The sequence below is a fragment of the Sminthopsis crassicaudata genome, chromosome 6 (assembly GCF_048593235.1).
Source record: "Sminthopsis crassicaudata isolate SCR6 chromosome 6, ASM4859323v1, whole genome shotgun sequence".
NCBI classification, from domain to species: Eukaryota; Metazoa; Chordata; class Mammalia; order Dasyuromorphia; family Dasyuridae; genus Sminthopsis; species Sminthopsis crassicaudata.
The window spans coordinates 207,461,207-207,467,206 of NC_133622.1; the positions used below are offsets into that span (position 1 = coordinate 207,461,207).

The 6,000-nt window shown below is 37.3% G+C and overlaps 1 protein-coding gene across 6 annotated transcripts in view; it reads left to right on the top strand.

Moving 5' to 3' along the window:
• Nucleotides 1–4,084, top strand: part of MICAL2 (microtubule associated monooxygenase, calponin and LIM domain containing 2) — a 304,056-nt gene extending 299,972 nt beyond the window's left edge. For all 6 annotated transcript variants that reach the window (XM_074274667.1, XM_074274658.1, XM_074274660.1 and 3 more), the window contains one exon: nucleotides 1,990–4,084. The gene's annotated coding sequence lies outside the window, so the exon portion shown is untranslated. The remainder of the gene's footprint in view (nucleotides 1–1,989) is intronic.
• Nucleotides 4,085–6,000: the final 1,916 nt, after the last annotated feature.

Here is a 6,000-nt window from a genome sequence, read left to right on the forward strand (position 1 = left end):
AGAGACCAGATTTAGTCCTCTCTCTCCCAGTTTCTTAAAATGTGGGTCACAAGCCCATATGGAATCTTGTAATTAAATGTGGGGAGGTCATAAAAGTATGATACATTATAATAAAATGTTTGATTTTATATCTATTTTATATACTTATATACCTGGGTCACATCAAAATTTCTCAGTATAAAGGGATTGCAATTGGAAAAAGTTTAAGAAACCCTGCTCTATCTTACCCTTCCCATAGAATCCAGGTTAGCAGAAAGAGACACTTAAGAGAGGGCTTTTGCAGCGTAAACATTTAATAAATTCTTTTTGAATAAATGACTGAGGAAAAGACTTCAAAGACCTCAAGGATTCCTGCCCCCCACAATCAGCAGCTTTTTATGTGTCAGGTGAAATCAGGTGGAGCCTTTGGGTGCCTTCACAGAATAATATTTTAAGGGTTCAGAGAATTACCTCTATCACATTGAAATATAGCTAGAAAATATTTTTTAAATAAGTTCACAGATTCTCAGAAGCCTATCCATGGACCTCAGGTTAAGGGAGCTTCTCAATGAGAAGAAACTAGTGTGGGGAACAGACTGGGAAAGCAGAATGAAAAAGCAGAAGGAGAATTGAAATCTCTTCAAGAGGCAAGCAGGTTGCAAGGAGAGGGATGAATACAAGAAAAAGAACGATTTAAAGGAAGCAGATCTCATAACTGAAGGTTTATGGGACGCTCCTCAGATTGCACAAAACTAATGTCAGATTTATATGCCTGGATACCCAGTTTAATTTGCTACAATACAATTTGGTGAAAGACAAACCACTAAAAATCACTTAGCCATCCTTTATTTTGAATTCCTTACTGAGCATTCATAGCCATACTCTGGTCACATATGGTCCCTGCTTAAATGCAATAGCTTTTAATTAGGCTTCATTAAAAAAATTAAAAAGAAGCTGATTGCAAAGGGAAGGCAACATATCTACTGTGAATAGATAGTATTGCCTTTGTTTTTCACCATTTCTTTTAAGGAAAATGTTCCATTCTCTTTCGTTTTTTAAAATACCTTCCCACACAGCCTCATCTCCCCTTGAACATCTAGGGCTTAACTAAAAAATTCAACCCAACAAGCATTTATTAACCATCACTTTGTTTTAGGTACTAGGGATACAAATAAAAAGTCAGTTAGTTCACTAACATTTATTAATGTCTACCATGGGCCAGGCACTGGAAAGAGTTATAGGAATACAAAAAATAAACAAATACATAAACAAAAACCAGTCCCCATTCTCAAAGAATTCGCAGCCTAATGGAGAAGGCAATATGCAAACACTTATTTACAGACAAGCTATAGTCAGGATAAATTAAAGGTAAATTCAGAGAGAAGACACTAAGAATAAGAAAGATTAGGAAAGACTTCTTGAAGAAGATGGGACTTTAGCTAAGACTTGAAGGAAGCCAATGAATCAAGGAGGAAGAGATGAGAAAAAACTCCAGTAGAGCCAGTAGAATTGGAATGGAGGATGTGTTCAAGGAACAGCAGGAAGGACAATATTATTCTGTCATTGTGAGATAGTTCTTGCCCTCGGGGAGCTAACATTCTACTTAGGGGGAGGGATGATGATGAAGATGTACACTTATTAGCAATATGTGTGTGTATATATATATTAATATTAAACATATATATATTAATATTAAATATATATATATATATATTTACACACAAAGACATTTCAAGGAGCAGGGCACAAAAAACTAAGAAAATACCATCAGTTGTCAATAGGGGTGATTGCTTCTTATCAATGGGGTGATTGCTTCATGATTCTATAGTCATCCTCATTGGAATTTGTGTTGCCCAGCTATTAGGGATATTTCCTTAAGTTAATTTCACTTCCTATTTATTGAGTGACAAGAGACCCTGGATAATCAACAAAGAATATAGGTACTAATAAAATAAATATTCTGGCTGATTTTAATGCAAGTGCTTCCCCCACCTCCTATTTTTTCCTTAGAGAGTGAAAAAGATGAAAAAGTTCGGAATGAGGAACGGGAAATTTTCACCAAGATGATGAGAGTGATTGAACAGAGGGACAAGCTAGTGGATTCCTTGGAGGAGCAGAGAGTGAAAGAAAAAGCTGAAGATCAACACTTTGAAAATTTCATGTTATCTCGAGCTTATCAACTCAGCAGATCATGAAGAATCCTGGATACATGTATCCCTATTGCCTGTGGAAGCTCAAGGGGATCAGAAAAAGAATACATTGCCTGATGACTGGGGAAACATGATTGGGAAAATTCTTAGTACCAGAGCTATAACACTGGTGGGCAACTAGGGCTGTGCCCTAGGGGATGAAATTTAGGGGACACAGACTACTCTACTTATAGCCCTTTAAGCAACAGAGGAAGATCTCACAGCAGCTATATCCTAAGGGAAGCTTTTACCTAATGCTGCCCTGCCCCAGAATTATGGAAACTGGTATTCTTGGGTAAATATTCTTACCGATCACACAAATGTTAAGCTACTGGCTCTAGGAACAAAAACGACCAATTACAACACAGTCTGTTTTAAGTCTTAAACAGATTAACACAGAAAAAACCCAAACAATTTTTAATTTTTTTAAAAAAAAAGGATTTTTAAAAAGAATTAAAAAAAAATAGTATGGTAAAGTGGTAGGATACTAGACTGTATGTATTCTGAGGACTCAGGCTCAAATCACATCTGTGTCACTTATGTGAATTTGGCAAATCATCTCTCCAGGACTTAATGTTCAACTAAAAATGAAGGAATTGGACTAGATAATCTTTGAGACTTCCCCTAACTTGAGTTCCATGATCCTATCAAGGTGTCAATAAGTCTAATCATGTGAATCCCAGTTCTCCCAGACTCTTCTAAAGATTTACAAAGGCCATTTTGAAAATGATGGCCAAATTACCAGACCCTCTGATGCTCCCTCTAGGTAGAATTTGTGCATAGAGAATGGACCTCATCTTTTGTCCTTATGGAAGTTACACACACACACACACACACACACACACACACACACGGGCTTTCCTGTTGCAATTAAGGCTAAGATTTCTATTCAAATATCATTGAGAGGGCTCTCTGTGCTTTAGTATTTTAAAGACACTTTCCCCCCATTAATTTATCCATATTTGCTTTTTGTGTATGGATGAACTGTTTTTAAATGTCAAAAGAAAGCTCCCCTGGTTTAAAGATTAGATTAATATTTAAATTGGGTTTCAAGAGAAGGAGAAACTTCTTAGCCCACTGATTACACAAAGCAAACACCCAATATAGCAGGTGTGAATTCAATCTAGGGTGGGTTTAATTTACCAGGTGCCTTTGCGAACCCTAATATAATGTACACAAGGGATGTACTTTTAATACAATATTTGAGTCCTAATTTCATCCAAGTCCCAAACTGTTACTTAATACCAGAGGGATTAACAGCTTTGACAAAATGTTATGGGCTTAAAAATGTCTTGCCTTTGGGGAACTCTATCTGTAGGTTCCAGAACATGAAAAAGCAAGTCAGAGGCTGTCTATACCTTCCTAATTCATGCTTTACCTCAATTTCACACTCCTCAATAGAAAAAAATGAGAGAAACACTGATTCCTATTTTAGCTATTGCTAAAATATGACAATACTAAGCCTCATCTAGTGTGAGTAATGGGTCCATAAAATTAGTATTGATTCCCACAAGAAAACCATTCAGGAAGAATTCAAAAAATGAGACTACTTTAGATTCTGTTGTCTCAAATTGGCATCTAGTTCATGGACTTCTCCACTCCTACATTTTCATGTCCATGTTTCAGATTTCTGAAATTTCCTTTAATGGTTGACTTGAGATCTGGGGCAGTGGGTTTGGAAGCCAAAACCTTCGGATAAATCAGAAGAGGTTGATGGTTCCTCTTCAAAGAACTGTCTATCATTGCCCAGGAAGAAGATCACGCAGTCCTGGGTATCTCTGTTGGCTCTGGTTGGCTGAAGATTTTATTTGTTATTAGGTAAAAGGTGCTTCTGTTATTGTTGTCTAAGACGCAAGGACTATGTCATTTGACTCCTTATAACTTTAAACTCTTTATAATAAGTTAATCTATGAAACTAATCTGTGTCTGTGACTGTCTAAACCATCATAAGAACATCTTTTGTAAAAAAAATTTTTTTTTAAATTGAGCTGGGAGTAGGGAATTGTCAGATGCTTAAAGTCTGGCCATTGTGTGGTGAGCTTTCATTCACTGAAATGACCCATCCCATCATCTTGGTATTTATTTAGACATTCATAGCCTTTGAACTATTTTAGCCATGGACAATGTTCTCAAAATCAAGGCTGTCAATGCCTTTCTGTTATTTCTATTTCTAATGAGGAATTAGGCTTGGCTTTGCTCTGGGAATATAGAGCACTGGCCAGGAAGCACACTGGCCTTAGAATCAAAAAAGACTCGGCTTCAAACAATGACTAGATATTTGATGTTTGTTAAATCACTTAAATTTGCTAAATCTCAGTTTGCTTATCTAAAAAAATTAGGTCCAATAGTAACCATAGCATTCTTCTCACAGAGCCACTGAGAAGATCCAATGAGATGGTACAAATACAATGCTTTGCAAGCCTTAAGATACTACTATTATTAAAATTTAGACTTAAGACATTTGGGGGAGGGGAATTCATATATTTGTACAAAAGCTATTGAGTTGCCCAATGCCAATAATGGTTGTTACTTATGTAGCCTTTTCAGACTTGCAGAGCACGTTGACATTTATTAAGCACCTACTGTGTACTAGTCACTGTGTTAAGTACCTACTGTGTACTAGCCACTGTGTTAAGTGCCTACTATGTGCTGGCCAGGGTGCTAAGCACCTATTGTGTGCTAGGCACTCTGCTAAGGCAGTAGTGATACAAAGAGATTCAAAGGGTAGTCCCTGCCCTCTAGGAGCTTAAAAATCTAATGGGAAGACAATGTGCAAGCAAATATATACAAATAAACTATAAACAGGAGAAATAAGAACTAATTTAAAAAGGGAAGCACTAGAATTAAGACAGGGTAGGAAAGACTTCTGAAATTTTTGTTGGAACTTGAAGTCAGGGAAGTCAAAGGCAGAGATCAGAGGAAGAGCATTCCAGGGAAGGGGGGGAAGACATCAAGACAAAATACCTAGAGCTGAAATAGTGTCTTATTTGGGAAATGGCAAGGGAGCCACTGGATCCAAGAGTACGTGAGTTGATGGATGTAAGGCATAAGAAGAGTGGAAGTGGGAGGCAGTGGGTTATGAAGGGCTTGAACATCAAACAGAAAAATTTGTATTTGATTCTGGGGGCCATAGGGAAGCACTGAAGTTTATTAAGTATAGGGTTGATGTGGTCAGATCTAAACTTTAGGAAAATTATATTATTATCTCAGTGGAGGATGAACTGGAGCGGGGAATGGAGAGGTGATGAAGACCTATACCAGCGGGATAGGAGAATAAGAGGAAAGAAAGGGGTATATTTAAGAGATCACATAAAGGGGCCATTGACAACAGTCTGGATATTAGGAATGAGGATTGAGAAAAGGCCATTCCATTTGGCAAATGAAAATCATTGGTAACTTTGGAGTGAAGCATTTTGGTGGAATGATGAAGTTGGAAGTCATATTGTAAGGAATGAGGAAGGTTAGCCACAAAGGGCATTCCTAACTCTAAATATCCTCCAACAAACAAGATATTTGGTGGGGATAGCCAACTCTTCATGACTCCATTTGGGGTTTTCTTGGCAAAGACACAGGAATAGTTTTCCGTTTCCTTCTCCGGCTCATTTCAGAGAAGGAAACTGAGGCAAACTAGATTGACTTGCCTAAGGTCACACAAAAAGGTCAGATTTGAATTCAGAAAGATGCACTATGTGCATTATGACATCACCTAGCTGCCCCACTGAAATGATATCATCATCCAAATTCTGCAAATGAGGAAACTAAGTCTTCATGGGTCACATGAACTAATGAGTGCTGAAACTAAGATTAAAACCACAAATTTTTAACTCCAGAG